This window comes from Rhea pennata, chromosome 6 (genome assembly GCF_028389875.1).
Source record: "Rhea pennata isolate bPtePen1 chromosome 6, bPtePen1.pri, whole genome shotgun sequence".
In the NCBI taxonomy this organism is placed as follows: domain Eukaryota; kingdom Metazoa; phylum Chordata; class Aves; order Rheiformes; family Rheidae; genus Rhea; species Rhea pennata.
Window position 1 is genome coordinate 4,599,433 of NC_084668.1, and position 18,731 is coordinate 4,618,163.

At 36.8% G+C, this 18,731-nt stretch overlaps 1 protein-coding gene across 16 annotated transcripts in view; it reads left to right on the forward strand.

The window, feature by feature from the left end:
- GTDC1 (glycosyltransferase like domain containing 1) overlaps positions 1–18,731 on the forward strand; it is a 189,060-nt gene that overhangs the window by 14,729 nt on the left and 155,600 nt on the right. For 2 of the 16 annotated variants that reach the window (XM_062578877.1, XM_062578881.1), the window contains exon 1: positions 10,206–10,271. The exons of 13 other annotated variants lie outside the window; for them this stretch is intronic. The gene's annotated coding sequence lies outside the window, so the exon portion shown is untranslated. Of the gene's footprint in view, positions 1–1,168; positions 1,247–10,205; positions 10,272–18,731 lie in introns of those variants that run through there. One more of the 16 variants, XM_062578875.1, reaches the window with a different exon arrangement.

An 18,731-nucleotide genomic window follows, 5' to 3' on the forward strand; every position in this document is an offset into this window, starting at 1 on the left:
GACACTGGACCTTAAAGTGAATTAAGACACTGCTGGCAATATCTGATTTTGGGTATCAGAACAGTTTAATTTTTGTGAAGGCTTCGTATGGGGTAGAGAAATGAACGCTATAGGATTCATAAGAAAAATGTGTTTGTCTGCTGTGAAATATTGAAAACAGTCCTGATGAAGATGAATTCATCTAAGATTGAGAAGAGGGAGGGCTACTGATCATTTCCCCTTCCTTGTGCATGTGTTTTACAGTGCTGACCACAATTTCACCCCTTTTATGTCCTGTGTTTTGAGTAAGAGGAACATTACATAGCAGAATAGTTACTTAGGTAGATAATACGAAGAAATGACCTCAAAATTCTGTGCTAAAGATGAAATTCCTTGCAAGTTTTACTAAAATGTTACTTTAAAAACCTCACCAGCCTCCTTTCCCCCTCAACCCCAATCCAACTCAAATAATCACTGCAGTCCCTTCATTCTCACCTTGCTCCTGTCTTTTTTTCAGCCGAGGCTTTTTTGTCTGTATGGTTTCCTCTGGTTAGGTAGAAAAATAAAAGGAACTCATTTAAAAAAGCAAACATACAAGCAAAACCAACCAAACTTTTCAAAGGTAGTAAAAGGTCTAGAGTAAGCCTAGGAAATGGATAGGGGGAACTTGTAATGCACATGCAGTAGTGTCAGAACAGTTACAGATTTTCAGAACTTACTTTCCAGCTTCATCCATCCATGATTCAAATTAGGAACATTCACTTTTTGGCTTGCAGCACAATACAAACTGTGCTTCACTAAATTTTGATTAAAGCAATGAACATATTATTTGAATTTCAGGAATGACAGTTTGAAAAGTTACTATAGGATTTAGTCTTGAAGTTATAACCAGTGTTTTTTGCTGCTGTTGCATCTTCTAATGTTCATGTGTGAAGAATGATGTGATCAGAGTTGTCACTGGGAACATTTAGTTTTTCATACCAAGTATTTTTGGATAGTTCTTATTTGGAAGAACATGTGATGGAATATAAAAGAGCTAGTCTAAGAGATTACCACTGATGTTAAAAAGCCACAAATTATAATTATTTGAATCCTGTTCCTGCAGTTAGTCTTTGCAAAAATGGAAAAGGTGGTTAAAATAGTTTGGTACTGAGAAGTTTGACTCTGGGATTCTCATCATTCACCACAGGTGTGCCTTTTCAGATGTCAGATTGCATGAACTAGATAATATTACTCAAGTTAGGACTTGGACGTATTCATGAATGAGGTATGTTTTCCTATAAAACAATGTGCTGTGCTGTTATGTGCTGGTTTTGCATGTAACTCTTACCTATTTACTTTTGTGGAAACTAATATATGTCTGTACTCAGTCTTTCTGGTACACAGAGCTAATACACATTTTTGTGTTGTCGATAAAAATAATAAAGAAATTCTCTAAATTATTGACCTTTATTTCCCTTCAAGGAGTAGTACATTAATGCATTACAGAATATCAGTTCTTTAATTGCTATATTATTTTAAAGTCTCCATTTTGCATGTGTATTTTTTTTCTCTAGCCTTGACTCATGAGAACATCTAATGAGATTGGTTTCAGAGCAGTAAAGCGTACTCCTTCATACAGGTCATTCTGCTGAACAGGTTAAAGAGAATTAATGGATGTGGGAAAGATTGAATCTCAAATGTTAATAAAGTTTTTTGAAAATGCAGTAGTGTACTGTGTTATCGAGAAGAAGGTCTCTACTTCTGATTAGGTCTTTCCTTTTTACTTCCCTGATTGGAATGAAAGTCTGCCCAGCATAAATGTTTTACGGTGTTTGAGGCCTTAACTGGTAGTCCTTGAGATCAGAAGTATAATTGGGTCCTTGAATTCCAATCATTCAGGAGACGTGGAGAGAGAACACCCTTTACAACTTACAAGATTTTAATGTAGAAATTAAAATTATAGCATTCATATGCTATGGTTATCTATGATAACTTTGCTTTCCAGTAAAAAGGAAAGAATTCTTTTTAAAATATCTTTTTTTTTTGCCAACCTATACTTTTTTGTGTGATAGGCTGCTTTCACTTAACAGATACTGCACTTAACTGAGCCAGTCTCAGTCTTAACCTCCCTGCTGTAACAATCTCTCTCTCTTTTCCCATATTTGCCACACATTTAAGATCAGAGGATCAGCCACCATTCTGCCCTAATACTACTTTTCCACATACCCTTTTATGAACTTGATTAGTTTTTCATAACTTCTGTTAGCACTAGTTAAGCATCTTTAGCCAGTGAAGTCAGGTTTTGATTCAGAGATGTCTTTGTGCTAACAAAACAGGAAGATGCTGCTTTCCATGTTAACGTGGTTTCCAGGTTCTGGAAGCATGTATTTGCATTACATGTGTTTTTTTTTTTTTTTTTTTTTTTTTTTTTTTTTTTCCTTTGCTCTGTTAAAACTGTCATGCTTGTCCCTTCCCCCTTCTGTCCACCAAATACTTTCCCCTATAAATTCCTCATATTCTCCCTTATTTTGAAAGTTGGCCAGATAAAAGCTGTCCTTTTCAGAGGAAGCAGTTTAGAACAGTTTGAAAATGTAAGAACAAAGCATTGAGCTGTTTGCCGTGGATTTTGCTTACATGGGTTTTCATTGAAGGGCAACTTCCGATTATTTTGAGATCATTGAGGAAATTCAGTAAAAATCCTGTCCTTTGGTAAATTTCATAAGCTTTTTGTCCTCTTTTTTTAAAATCTGTTCTGGGAGACTTGCATAGAAGAAGGAATTTACTGTGGAGCAGATCTGCCTTGACAACATTTGCCAGTGTAATGTCAGGTGGGCATGTGACTTGAACGCCAAGTTGTGTAGACTGAACCCTGGAAGGTAAGGTCTTTCGTAGCACTGCACGGAAACTTTGTAGGCTCGGAAGCTGCAATACGAGTTTTCAGTCTGGGTTTTCTATTCTAGAAGACAACAGTCTTGAGGAAAAGACTGTCTTTCTCCATGGGACAACTAGCATAACTGTGGCTTGTGGTAAAAATAAGTGATGTTTGCCAGTGAGAGAGCTGGCATTCTGCACCCGCGTTTCCTCAGCCATACTGTGTGGTTTCGTGTTTTTGCATTCAAGGCAGGCTGCAGTGAAGCCCGGGTGATGAATTGCAGTTTGTCTCTGGAGCATGGTGCTTTGAGAACAAGAACAACGCCTGAGCATTGGATGACTTCCTTCTGATTCAATAAGCAAACCTTATACTATAAATTAGGTTCAGAAATAAGCTATTGCTATATGATTAAAGTATAAAACATTCCTAAATGGCTATACTGGAATCGGTTATACAAACAAAAAGCAAGAGTGTGAGTAGGTCTGTGCTCTGTGTTAATGTTCTGTGTTTTATATGTTAGGTTCCCCTTTTGTAGCACCCTTTCTTCTGAAGTATAGGCTGATTTCTGCCTCCCACAGCTGGAAGGGCACAGGGAAATTTTGTTGACCTTATTTTTTCCAGCCACATTATCACAGGGAATGATGAGGCCAGTCGCTGAGATTGTAATGGACTGTGCAGCCCCAGGCTTCTTTAACTATGTGCAAAGACTGTTCCTGTTTAAGCCAAAAAGTATGAAATGCTTAAATTTAGCCTGAAAACCTATGTTTTTTTTTTTTTTTTTTTTTTTTTTTTTTTTTTTTTCTCGTGGAGTTAAAATGGGTACAGGAGATTTTTGTATGGTACTTCATATATAATCTAAGTGAATGGACATTAGATTATACATTCATCATTACAGTTATCACTTGGAACTGCTTAGCCTCTGCAACTGCTAAGCAGTTGCCTGCATCGTATTTAATTCCAAGGGCAATATTAGAATGTTATATTCCAAATCTGTGTTATATTTAATTTATTCTTGTGGACTAAAGTGGCTCTACTCTAGAAAATGCAAACATTGGGAAGAGACTGAAAGTATTTTGTTTTTTGTGGACCAGGTCTCTTTTCTTCACCTAATAGAGTTCCTGAATAGATTAAAAGATCTAAGAATCTGTATATATGGAGAGAGTATATGGATTGTGAGATTATATATGTATACCTAACCCTCTCTTGTAAGAAGGAACTGCTGAGCTTTCATGTTCAGGAGTGAAGTACCCTGTATGAAAGATTGATTTGGGGGAGTGATAAGACAGTCAAGAATGTCATATATAGTATCACCAGTAATTTGTACATAAGTAGCTCTAGTTCTGGGAAAGTGTGGAATTGCTGTTTTTCCTTGCATTTATGTTTTAAATGAGATGAGTTACTAGTTTTCCTACTTGGTCCTGCTCAGTTGTCCGTTTTATCCTTATTTGAATGTATTTTTATTGATCTTGAAGAGAATGCCCAGTATGTGTATGTGTATAAAATGAACTTGCCAACCAGTAGCCTGTGGTTTTGCACGTGGGGTCGGCTGTGACTGTGCCAGTGCGTATTACAAACCCGTACCCCGGGCTTTCGTCGCGCGCCTGGAGGAGCTGAGCCGGCCTGGTGCTGTCTGCTGCCTGCAGCGCGTACTGCCCGGGAGCGGGTCGTGGCGCCGGGCAGCCTGGCGTAATTGCCGTAACCGGCTGTCTGCCGATGCTCCTTGTACAGCCAGTTGTATTGCTGGTTGTCTTTGCCTTACTGTGGGCTCTGGATCCGTGCTTAAAGTCAATGAAAATCTCTGTCAGCACTTCTGTTAGTGTTAGAAGTCTCTAATTACTCCTGCTGTTTTCTAGAACAAAAGTGTAGGGAGTTGGATCTGAAACGTGGCTGTTCTTTTTTTTCTTTTTTTGAAAAAAAATAACATTTTTTCAGTATTAGTGGGAACTGTAAATGAGAATTTCAAAGATAAACACAGGAACATCCTCTGTAGGTTGTCTATGATGTATTTGGTCAAGAAAAGAAACAGTTTAAGGAATGTGACATGCAGTTCTTGATGCAGAAAAAAAGCTTTTTGCGTGCGTAATACATTGGAAAACATTTGTTCGAGAGCTCATCTTCCGTGTGCAAAATTTGCCCCTGTATAGTATTATCAAGCTCAATATCCATGTAGGTTGTTTTCTACGTACTGCATGTGGTGCCTGAGGTCAGCTCTGACTTGTAAATACTATTTTATGAAATGTTTTCACTGGTGGTGTTAAAAAAGTGTTCATGTAAGTTACTTATTTAGAAACCTATTTACTTCTGCTCTTCCTGGACTTCCGAGTTAAAAAAAAAAAAAAAAAAAAAAAAAAAAGTCTTGCTTAACAAGTAAAGTTTTGGAAATAATCCTGATGTATAGCATACTTACTGACTGATTCTGTTGTGAGAGAAAAGGTGTCATGTTTAAGATAAATATTTTCAATTCTGGATATTTAGGTTTTTTTTTTTATTTTTTTTTTTATCCTTTACTAAATCTCTGTGTGAAACAGCATATAGTCACTTTGTGAGAATAATGATTATGTTGTATTGTTATGGAGAAGCAGCAGAGAAAGTCTGTGATTCAGGGAGGGATTACTGAAATGAGTGGACATCATATACACTCAGCTTCTGAATCAAAGTTGGCAAGTTCACGTGTCCCTGCAGTTCCTTGTACATGCTGGCTTGAAACTTTACTAGCTGAAAGGTCTTTGCGCTTCGTCTTGTGTTGGCATGTCCACCGAGAGTCGGCCGCCTTCTGTGTTGTTGCTCGGCAGTTTTTCGTTAATCCTTCGGCGGTACTGGACAGCTTAATGGGTCGCAACGAAAACAACGCGTTTTTCGAAATTTTTCTGGCATGTTACGCTTGCTTTCTGTGTTTCATTTAAAGGTTAATCAATTAACTAATTTTGATCCTAGTCACTTCTCACTCTAGATCTCAGTGACATGTGGATAGATAATCTACTTTGTAAATTAGGTGCGAAATGGTTGCAGAAGCTCACAAGCCCGTTCTGTGCAGAGCCAATTTAGGCTCGGCCTGGCTTTATTAGCTTGCGTGCGCTACCTTGTGAACGCGTGGAAGCAGCCGAGGTCTGGCAGGGCTCGCACCGAGCTGGAGCTAGGAGTATTGCTAGGAGACGCGCACCCAGGTAGCAGCAAGTCCCTCGGGCTTGTGGCCACCACGCGACCTGGCACATCAGATCCATTGCGCAGCGGCCGTCTAGTTGTCCAGGTAAAGGATAGGAGAAACAGGTTGTCCAGGAAGCTGCTTCTCATCTTTAGGCTTTCTTTAATCCATCTAACTCTTAGCGGCTCCTACTTTCAAATTTGTGTGTTCAACTGCTGCCAAGGATGGAGAAGTAGGGGCTGTACAGCTCTGTTAATGCATTTCCCAGAAGTTCTTTTGCCCACACTGAAATTTCATTTAAACGCATTTTAGCTGTAGAATTCATATGTTCAGTAAACTCCAGGTTATGCACAAGTTGCAAATTTTACAGGGTTTCTAATAACCTCTTTGAGGACGGAGTTGTTGCTTTCTTTTTTCTTTCTTTCTTTCTTTTTTTTTTTTTCTATCAACTTTTAACATAATGGTGAATTGGCTGTGAATCAGCGAAGGATTTACGAGCATGTTTAAATTGAAGCATGGAGTTGTCTCACTGTGCAAATGCTGAAGTCAGACTATTAGTTAAACATGTACATAAATGATTTTTCTAAAAATAAGTTGTTTTTTTAATAGTTCTGTGCCATGTTTTGGGGGTTTTATTTTTTCAAACTTTGAAAATAGGTATATAATTATCTCTGAATTGTATGATGATAAAATTCAGCACCAGTACTAAAGTGTTGAGTGTTTATAGATACAGTGCAAACTTTGTAGCTTATAAAATGTCACCTAAGGTTTTTTGTTTGTTTTAATGGAGAATTAAACTAATATAGTTTTAGTATGGCATCAAGGAAAAATTCATGTAAAGTTACTACTTAAAGCACTTCCTGTATAGTAGAAACATATGAAATATATTTATAAGAAACAGTCATTTCATCAGTCTGTTTACTGAATGATGGATTAGAACTCGTACTTCCATGGAATAAAACTGTACATCACTTTAAGTCAGTAGTTCTCGGTGTGAGACTTTTCAGCTAGTTGTAGTGTGTCATTTATGTTTTCTATCTGGAGGCAAAGGCATTTTTCAGTATTTCAAGGGAATACTGAGCTGTGTGTTTTTCCTCTCTGTATTAAACAACTTACTGTACACAGTACTTCACAAAATTTCCTGGTTTATTAATTCTCACAGCACCTGTGTGAAATCGTGTGCCTCCCTCTCCTAAGCCTGAATTTCTACCAAACTCAATTTATAATGCTAGCCTGTTAACTTTTTTCAGATTAAAAAAAAATATATATACACACATACACACACATATGCATACTTCTTATATAAGTATGTATATATAAAATATACATATTTATATAATATTATATATATATATATATATATACACACACACACGTACACATACATACATACATACTTACTTCTTTTTGCAAGCTCTGGTACTTTCCAATTCCCTAAAATGATTAGGGAAAAATATCGCCAGAAACACAAAAAAGTAGAGTATGTATCCAGCTTTGTTGTGCTGTCTGAGTTCTTATTGTACCTCTGATCTCTGTTCTCAAAGATAGCTACACTGATTTTTAAGCTCTTTAAGACAGACATGTCCTCCTTCAGGTGTATAAAGCCCTGACCATATTCTTAAGCAGGAAAAGTTAGTAGGAGATCCTAATTCACGTGATGTGGGCTGGAAGGAAACATCACTTACCTGAGGTCATGCAGATATTTAAAGTAAGAGCCTGAATGAGAACGCAGGCGTTTTCTGACCAGATGATGAGACTTTGTGGTGCTTCGGTGTGACATGTGCTTCTGTCCTCAAGCTGCTGTTCTTTATTGCTGCAATTTTTAATACTTAACATTTTAAAAATAATCAGTTGAAACTGAGAATCAAAGTTATATCTGAATACAGTTCGGCATGCTGAAAATTACATGGTTATTCCTGAAAATTTGGCTCAGAAGATTCCTACGTTTAAGTCCCTAATTAATATTGTTGAGGGAGGAGAAATGTTTACCTCTATTTGTTTAGTGTCAGCACTAAAACTTTCTGTAAAACATTATCAAATGAACACAAAGTAATATTTACGTTATGTTTGAGGAAAAATAGCAGTGTTGCCATCTTTACTACGAATAACATGTCAGTTGCTTTTTATTGCTTTTTAAATTTGATTTCATTGTAGTGTAGTGAGCTTTTCAGTAAACATAGGGGTTTCATTTATATAACACCAGAATTATTGTTAATGCACAGTTTCATACGGCGAATTACGTATGTAATATTGTGTCCAGTGGGATCCTGTATCACAAAATTTGCATAGTTATAGTTCTAGTGACATCGTATCTCATACAAAGAACCTAGGGACCTGATACAATATCAGTAAAACTGTCTCATAGGTATGATTCAAGCAGTTTTATTAGCAACATATGGGGTATGAAGGAGCCACAGAGGGTAGTTTTGAGTGTAAGGGTGCTGGCCTATCTTTTTCAGCATGTAATTATATCAGTCCTCTTCTATGGCATTATTTGTTGCTGCTCTGGGATTGCTGAAAAATAACTACTAATATGGTGACACAAAGGATCAGAATAAATTATAATTGTTGACTTTACAGAAATTCATTGGCAGAAAGGCTTACTTTCCTAAGCTCCGTTGTCATTTCTGTTTCGACTTTGTAGCTAAGCCACGTGTACAAAATAGTACCTTTTTGAAAGTCTTAGGTTTTTCTAGCAATCTCACTGTGTCTAAATAGATACTTTTTGTGATCTGAAAGAGACAAGAATTTCTTTTTGGCAACATTTTAGTTTTTAATCTTAAACCAGGAGTGTGCTTTTTGTGTAATTGAGAGGAGGGTATTGAATCTTATTACCCAAATGGAATGCATTATAATTAATCATCTTCAAATAAAGGGTTCATCGTTTAAATGCTTTTTGACACTAAATCCTGGGAAAAATATAACTAGGGGATTGTAGTACTGCTCCTTTTGGTTGTAATTTTAAAAATCATATCCAAACTGTTGTAAAAGGAAAAAAAGAAAAGTTTTCAGAGGTTTCCTATTTCTGCATTTTGCTAACTAGCTGCTGAAGAACCATGGTGTATAAACAGCTCTTAGAGAAGTATTTGGCTACTTCCCTGATAACTTTTTAAAATGCTTATGTATTTAAAAACAAGGGGCTGAGCTATATCTCTTTGCAGAACAACCTGTGTATTAGTTAGCACAATTGTGTGGACTTTATGCAGAGAAATGCTTCTTTCTTTTTTATTACGTCGTTTAGGTTCATTACAGAAAAACTAAGGTCTGGGCCACAGAAATGGTGGAGATTAGCAGGAGATCTGTGAGGACAGAGGGTCTTCCGGGCAGATGTGATTCTCTGCAGCGCCAGGACCTCAGTGCTGCTTCACTGATGTGGCTTCGGCAGATTTTCTGGAATCAGATCCTGCTTTTAAGTGTTTCCTTTCAAGATGTCTCCTAATTTTGCCTATGTCTCAGGCTTCTGCTGCATTACTCTTCCTCTAGCTTTTGTGGAAGCACCTCCCCCCCCAGTCCACATTCATCCTTTGCTTTCGTGTAGATCCTCTGATCTACAGATACACCAGAGGTAGAGAAACTTGATCTGAAAAGCGTCCTGAGAATTGTTCATTTCCTGTTTTTAGGCAGAATGAAACTTCTTTGAACCATCTCTGACTTAGTATTTAAAAACAACTAATTTGATTTTACAGACTTCCAAGGGAACGTGAATCAGTATTTAACAATGTAATTATTAAACAATTTCTTTCTTAGGGCTCGAACTGTCAATCAAAGATGGCACTTCAGTGGAAGATGCATTAAAAATTTGCTTGCGTACCTCCCAGAGCACGGTGTTACCTGTTTGCATTTAAGGGTATGCTCAGCAAGCCGTTAATGAAAATACTGAAGCACATTGAACTGAGGATGGATTTCTGCCCACTTCAAATATTCTGCCAGCAGGGTGAACTAGTGGCACTTACTCCTACGGTGCAGTTTTTTTGTCCTGTGATGTTCATGCTTTATGTTTTATGTTTATACTCTGGCTAAAGTCAAGATACAGAATTCCTACCTTTTCCTCTTGGCTGTTGTCAGAGGAGGAAATTGGATTAATTTGATGTGATTTCCCAGCCTTGAGTGGGAAGATTTGTACAAATTGATCGTTTAAGTATTCCTTCAGGTAACCTACTATTATGGAAGTAAGGATGACTTGTCTGTAACTCCTTTGTTTCTCCTTTTTCTTCTTTTTTAGGATAGTTTTTGTGCTAGCCCTTGGTGTCCTTGGGAGCTTTCCTGTCTTCCATGAGCTTTTGAAGATAATTGCAGGTGATTCAGGAACTATTTAAAATATTTCCTTTAGTGTACAGTGATTAAGTACCTCGGACTTTGCCAGCTTGCATATATGTTTTTATAAATATTCTCTAATCTTCTTTCTCCACTGTGCCTTTGAAAGCTTGGAAGCTCTCTGACAAATACGGTGATGTTAGGAATCTTACAATTAAAGTCTTTTGTGAAGACTGAAGTAAAACATTAAACATTATCATTTTGAAAAATAAGTAGAAACACATCATCTAACTGGCAATCAAAAAGTGAATAGATATCGACTTTCAGGCATATAAACATCATAATCTTGTGATCTTTTTATCTAATGCATCTAGTCCTGTGACTCCAAGGCAACCATCTGCAGGGTGAAATGGTCATTTTCTATGTGTGTTTCGTAAAATGGTCAGTGCTGTTAGACATAACTGAGCATAAATTTGTGATGTTTTAATGCAGTTATATTTTAAATATTTTGCTTTTTTATACACTTCATTCTGTTTTCTCCTCTTCCATCTCATTTTGTGTTTGGAATAGAAAGTTCATATCCACTTTGCTAAAGATGGTAAAGAAGTGATTTCTGAAATTAAATATTAAATAAAAAAAATTAAATAAACAGATCTGGACATCATATCGTAGGATCTTTAGAGAACTGTCTCAGGAGCCTCTAGAACCACTCATGTTAATTGTTGTATGTCTTGTAAACTGTGCATATTTCAGAGTACTGGAAGACTTCCAGAAAGTTTCTATATTTAAGAGGCAAAAAGGATGTCATGGTGGATTTAGCCCTGGATAAAATAGTAGAGTAAAGGTTAACTTGGTCTTGTGTCAACGAATGCTTGAAAGCTTGAAAGTGTATGTGTGTGTGTTTATATGTATCAAATATATATATATATATATATATATATATATATATATATATATATATATAAAAGTAGAAATATATAAAATTAAAGAATGCTAGTTGTTATGGTGTTGTGATAAGAAGGTTTTGTGAGACAAGGCTGTATCTCTTTATAATAGCATTGTGTGTCTGGCCTATGTTGTTATATTAAAGTGTTCTCTGCATTTGTGTGTGTGTGTGCGCGCACACGTGTATGTGTTTTTTTTTTTTTTTTTTCCCTAACTCATTTCAACAGTATTTTGATGCGGAAACTTTGATTACATGGAGTTGAGACACACACAAAAATTAAAAATGTGCTTTTAAAGGGATGAGGAAGAGTACAGCTAGTGGGTGTTCTGTGTATTCATGGGCCCATAACAATTGACAGTTTTAACTTTTTACTACTATATTTTTCAAATCATGCAAAGAATAGTGGAGAAATGTGTAATGAAAGCACTGTACAGTTAGTCATGTAGTTCAAAAATCAAATCATAGTATAACTGTAGTTGTATTAGACTAGACGATCTCCAGAGGAGCCTTCCAGTCTCAACTATCCTGTGATTCAAGGAAGGACTTGGAGAGGGTTATCTGTGATGATTATAATTTCGTAGCGAACGGGCTAGTGCAGTCCCTGCATACAGAAAAGAAACCATGAAGTAGACAAATATATAAGATTTTGAGTTCAACTTACGCAGCACTATAAGACCAGATTGTCTTGAATTCTTTTTGGCTGATATGTTTTCCAGAGGTGCTTAGTAATGCTGACAGTGGCACTTACTACTGAGTGGGTGTTTAACGACAGGTCAGGCTGGCAGGGGCTTGGTGGACAGGAGGTGAAGCTTGCCAGCCTCTTCACCTGTTAGGTTCGTTTGCTTAACAGCAGATCAAATCCTACCTACTCTGGATGACCATGGGCCTAGGTGATGCTGGGGTCTCTCTTGTCTGTCTTGGCATTAGAGCAAGCATAGTCTTTTTTGTAGACATTTCTGGAGTAAGAAAAATACGTGGGATAAGTATTTTGGTGGGGTAATACTGGATGTAGTATTTGGATGAAACTTCATAGCCTAAAACAGTTAGGAAATTAGACCAGATAATATATACATATTAAATATTTTATATATGTGTGTGCGTACATATATATATAGCCTTAAATCCTGTTCAGATTTAAAAGAATCTTATTAGAAATTGGAAAACTTCACTTTATCACCTGTCTGCTGGATTGCGGTGGGTGGAACGCCCAGAGGAGATGTGTTGCTCGTCATCAAGATCCACAGACAAGAGTCCACAACTGCTTTATGCATGTTCATAAAGTACATGCATGCTTGTACATGCAGAGCAGCACAGCCTGGTATTTTACTGGTCCCAGTTTAGGATGCAGGTTTTGATGCTTTAGTAAAATATTTCATTTATTAGATGAGAAGGTGAAAGTGTGTAGTTCTTTGATCTCATAAGTGACTCATAGCCAGTAATGCTATATAGAGAGTCAGGATGCTGAAATCCCTGATCTTGCAGTATGTTGTCTCTTCTTGTAGGCTTCCATGTCCAATTTGAGAGTAGATTCATTAGTTCAGCCTCATGCTACGCTGTGGGCTAATACTCTTAACTGTTTGTTAAGGTGTTGCCTTTCAGAGGATAATTGATGGATCAAGTTAAACTGCTTTCCTTTTCTCTCTGTGTAACATTTGAGCTGGCAGTGAAGACTACAGTAAAGAGTTCAGGGTGTGCAATCTGGAGACCACCTTTCCTCATCTGTCTTGGTTATGCATGGACTTGGCCCTAGCTGGCCCTGTAAAGAAAGGGAAACTTGATTGGCTTCTGTGCCCACTTCAATGTGTGTGCAGTTCTTGATTTTTAGTACATGTCTGCTAATGATTTTTTTTCCTGTGCTTGCCCATGAAATGGTGATACAGGTCACAGTGCACTTTGAAGGTATGATATGTCTAACAGGGTAACAGGTTTGGGGAATCAGAAAGGGATTTTTATCTCAGGACGGTGTTAGCAACATGATTGCTTACTTCTGTCTTTCTCCCTTTTAATCAAAACCCGAGATCAAATGTTGCAACTGAAAAGCAACAGAAGTGAGAAATAATAAATTTTGAATGAAGTGTGTCCATTAACGATGATACTGTACTTATAATTCAGGTAGACCATCTGCATATGTCTGTACATGAGCGACAAACCTCAGTGGACACTGCAGCAACGTAGGAAGAGAGGACTATGATGTCTGGCCATTCAGACATATATTTCCTATTTACAGTGCTACTGCCATGGAAAAAGTGTCGAAGAATTTGGAAATACTCTGAATTCAACAGGTCAGGCTAATGGCAGTCAAAATGAATACTGATGTAATTGAGACTGCAGTGGAAATACTTTATAATTTTGATGACATGATCAGTTTTCCTCCACGAGAGAATTAATACAGTTAATTGGATCTTCCAGTTTAAGAGACTGAATGAATTTGTATGTTATTTTTCTGCTCTTCATGAAACCATGGTTGTTTTTTGTGAACTTGTGAATTTTGCATGTAGTGTATGTTTCAGTCAGTATTTTAAGGGACGCTGCCTTCCCCCCTCCAAAATCTGTAACTTTGAAACAAGCCCTTCATCTCTTAGGGAGAGCTTAGTGCTTCATCTTTGCAGTTTCTATGCATGTAAAACTGCTTTAAGCCTGGTCTGTTTAAAAAAAAAAAAAAGAAGAAGAAGAAGAAGAAGCTGGTGTGTCAGCGTTGTTCCTCCTTCTTTTTCCCTTTCTTTTCCAATAACTTTTGAACTCATCAGCCAACTTGAACTAAATTTGACAGAGGAGTAACAAGCTTAAAGGTTTTAAGTTCCTGTGTGTTAATTTAAAATATGTGGTCAATTAATAAAAACAGACTATTATAGGCTGTGGTGAGGGAATGATTCCAGTGTAAGCTTTTATGGTTCAGCAAAAAATTCAAGTATTTCTAGATTGTTTTGCTTATATTGACATTTTTTTCTGATGTCCTGATTTGTTGATTTGACTTTTCAAGGCATCAGAACTGTGCTGGCTGTATAATCTTACATTGTAATAGCATTATGTGGAGGTCTCCAAACATGGAGATTGCTCTATTGCAGTCTGTTTATTCTAATGCAGTTTTTATTAGTTTATGGTACTTCTTCCTCCTTCATCTTAATGTCTCCTTATACTAATGTAATTATTTTTGTTCTTAGCACTTAGGCTTTTCAGGCGATTTTTAATTCTAGAAGTGTCATGCTAAGCTATTTTTCAACTGCTTTTTATAGTCAAAAAATTCTTTTTTTTTCTGTTTTACCTATTCTTTTAAAAAGATCAGGAATATTATAAAATTCTATGAGTTGGGTAGTTACTCTTTAGGAAGTAAATTGTATAATTGTATAAGAGGTTTTTGGTATTTGAAAATGTTACAAAGTGCAATCGGTTAAGTAATGGTATGTCGTTCTGAATCTGACGTAGGCAATCAATGCGTAGTTTGATCGTTTTCAGTGGCAGTCAGTTACCATGTGAGATAACAAAGCCAAGTAAAAAAAAGTTGTTGACAAAATAGAATTTTCAAAAGCTTAATTCTGGAGTTTTCTTTAGGTATTACTAAAGAGTGAAATGCTGGAGGAAGCTTTTCATGTGCTATGACAGCTGCAGTTTGTAGGTGATGTTTCATCTATTGCCCACAATGGACATATATTTAAGGTAGCTTGGGCATATCAGTGTATCTCTTCCAGGCAGACTACATACATGAGATTGAACAAAGTGATGGAAGTCACAAATTGTAATTTATTACAGGAAAACCAGGCTTCAGTTATTCACATAAACCCATTATCAGCAAGCTGAAAAATGTCAAGGGCTATGTATGTGTTTAGTTACAAATTCATTTATGATTAATATTAATTATTTGACTGTGCTTTAAATTCTGCCATGTTGCAAACTTAATTAAATTTAGCTACAGAAGTAAACACAGAACTCCAGACCCTTCCCTGCTCCCACAAATTGCTTAGGAACATTAAGACACTTTCTCAATTGATAGTTTTACCACGCATTTTTTTGTCATTATATTCTGTATTTCTTTCTCTTTGCTTCGCTTTTTAATCTGTTTATTACCTATAATGCTTGTGTCTTGTCTAGGTACGTTGGTAAACTCTTCGGGGCAGTAATGAAAAAAACAGCTCCTGGCCTTGTTAAAGCCACAAGCAGCACAAATTAGCTTTCAAACCAAACTTAAATGTCCTGCTGGTATTTCCATGGGCAGAGGCATTGCCGAATGGCTCGCAGATGATGTAAGCAGCTCGGCTGCACAAGTTTTCCACGTGTTCCTCGATGTTTGGGGTGTGCCAAAGGATGAGTTCTAGCTACACAAACGGATGATCAGATGTTCAGGAGCTTTAGTGGCTCTGAGGCTGCTTTAGCCTTGCAGTAGCCTTGTGAGCTGGACAGACAGAAGCACAAACCCAAAGTAATTATCTTCTCCAGTGTGTGACAGAGAGGCCAGGTAGCACAGCACCCCATTTAGGGTTAGGAAGAAACAGCCTAGCTTAGAAGGAAAGCTGTCCGTTCAAACCTTGTTACAATCCCCAAATTAATGAAAATTACCAAGTCTGCTTGATGAGATGATGGATGGGAATGATACGCTAGTTCACACAAGCATTATACATAATGTATATTCTTTTTACCATAAACTGTATGGATTTTGTATCTTGCTAAGACAGTAATATGATTAATACTATATAAAATACAGGAGAGGATTTTGAGAGGCTTTTAATTCTTTGCTAAACTGCTGCTTTCAGAAATGACTCTGAACTTTAGATACCCAAGTCTCATTGCAAATCCATCAGATTTAGGTGCTTCCTTTTGAAAATGTGGCTCAAGTTATTTATGTTTTCTCTAGAATACTTCATTTTTAATTTTGTATGAGATGAACAATATAGGAGGGTTGACATGCATTGAAATACTACTAGTATTTGGAGAACAATTGCTAGTCCGGTGGCAGACGTCCGTCTATTTAAGAGAGTGAAGATAAGGCTGGCTGTGGAGTGCGAAGGCTACGGGCACTACTCTCACGGTGACAAACTTCCATTTTTCTCGTTTACCTGTAGCGAGTGTATACTGGGTAGGTAAACACATCTGTAATCTGCTCCAAACTTCATTGTGCAGTTAAGACTTAGTGATTTCCATACATGATCTTTGATATGCAAGTGCCACGTTATTGTTAAGTGTAAAAGAAAATCTGCAATTGATCTCTGCTGCTGGTTCCTTCGTTGCTGCATTGCAATGCTAGTAAAAGTACAGAGTAGCATGCAGTTAACAGAATTTTAAGGTAGGCCTGCTTATTAGCTAAATGAAAGTATTCTGAAAATGTATTTTGTTAAATATTGTTATTGAAATAACTAAATAATACTCACTAAAGGCTTCCTAACCATTCATTAGTACAGAAAATCTGGCTCAGTTCCAAATATGAAATTACCCATTTGTTACATCTATATCTATGATCTTATGTATGTAAATTGCAATAAAGAGAGACTTCTTTATACTTCAAAAGAAGAAACCCTTCATAGTGTTTTTCTTTGAATGCTGATGTTTGCCTTTATCAAGGTATTTCCAGTGCCACTGTGACTACCATGTTGAGTAGATTGTTACTACATCATGTCAGTGCAAGTCCCATATTTAAAATATAATTCAATATATATTTAAACACTTAAATGTGTGTGTGTGTATGTATATATTTATTTTGTTTCATGCTAGACATGAAGACTAACCTAAAGATGTTTTTAAAGGTGTTATGATATGTTAAGAATATTGCTCAAGGTTAGGTGAATACTGAAACTAGATAGAGTTTTGATGGTTTGGAATGCTTCACATTTTTTTCGGTATTTCTAAGTAAAAATGTTTAAGTCAAATCACAATTGTGTTCCTAAACCAAAACGATACAAATGTTCAACTTTATCTGTACATGAAACAAATGTAATAGGTACCTGTAAAAATACAGTTCTTGGATGTTGTTGACTCCTTAAACAAGAAATGGGGTTTGTGCTCTTGGCTATGGAAGTCTAGAAGAACGAGCGCCGTCGAGGACTTTCCTCTCTTGGACTTCTCCCGGCCGCCTCTCTTTTAAGCAGTTCACATACACAGGAGCAAGCCTTTCCTACTGCACTTTCTGACCATGCAACTTGTCCCTTGTGCCCTCTGGAAGAGTGGTGGGATGAAACTGGAGTGTTGATCACCGCCTGGGCTAGGCTGTGTGTCTGTATACCGTCTGATGCATTTTATTGTTTGAAAGCGATTTCTTTGAATCCATATACTTTTCTTGTGTGGTCATTTGTCCTTTTCACAAAGGACATGCAACTGTCTTAAATTGAATGCATTTCATTGTTAACAAAGGTGCTTTTTAAAAAGAAAAACCTATTGGAAGCCTAACCAGTGAAGTAAGAATTAAAAAAAAAAAAAAATTATTGGAGAATTGCAGATGATAAAGCAAAATTCACAACTAGGAAGAAAATCTCAAATTTTCCATTGTTCTTTTAGAGTTTTTTAGATGCATATTTATTAGTGAATTATGAAAATGTAGTTCTTGAAAATTTGTGGAGTACATGTTAGTACTAACATGTACTACATGTAGTAACAAGCAGAAGAATATCCTGTGTTTAAGTGGTAGCAGTAATGAGTACAAACAGTTTTGAATCATGTGGTTGCAGCCATAAAGTACTTGAGAGACCGAAACCAGAACCCTTCTAGCGCTTCCATCTGCATACCTGTAATTCACATCATCTTGAAACAGGACTTTACCACACACTTGCATAGTGCATATTGAAAGTGCATGTATCAAATGTCAGGCTGCACTTTGGTTTGGAAGTGGCTGAGGTGTGGGGGAAGATTTCTTTAATTTTTTCAGAGCAGTGTAGCGTGGACTTTCCCCATGCAGAAGAAAAGGCAATTGCAGAACAAGTGTTGGTGCTTTACATGTACTCATATATATTTATACATAGGCTATATGTTTTTTCTTTCTTTTTTTTTTTTTTTGACAACTTGCATTTGAATATTATCTACTGGAAGTTTCACAGTTCTGGTAAATAGTTAATAATTATTTTCAGGTGATTTCCAGTATGCAATCTCATTAACGCACTGTTCCAGCATATTTTTTTCACAATATCATCTCACATTTTTTGATGAGACAAAATAGAGGTAAGTACTCAAATGTTTACTAGGAAACAAAAGCTGCACAGGCATTGACCACAGCCTGCAAGTGTGCTACCAGTTCATCACAGGCAACGAGCTTGTCGGGAGCGTGGCGTAGCCAGAATAGCTTTTGCTGAGGTAAATGTTAAAATACAAACACTCTGTTTGATTTTAGTGTTTTGTAAATATATTTGTATGTAAATAGGGCCGTTCAAAGCATGTCTTAAAGGTGTGCACAGGGGGCATGTTAAAAACAGTTAAATCTGACTTAGGTTGGATTTGGAAATGTTCCAAATATGGACATAATGTGGACAAATACTCACTTGAGGGATATTTAACTTATGCAAAATGATTGTTTTACTGAATTAGGCATTCTGAAATGTATAGAGGTGCAGATCTGCAGGAAGCAATATTCTCATAAAGAT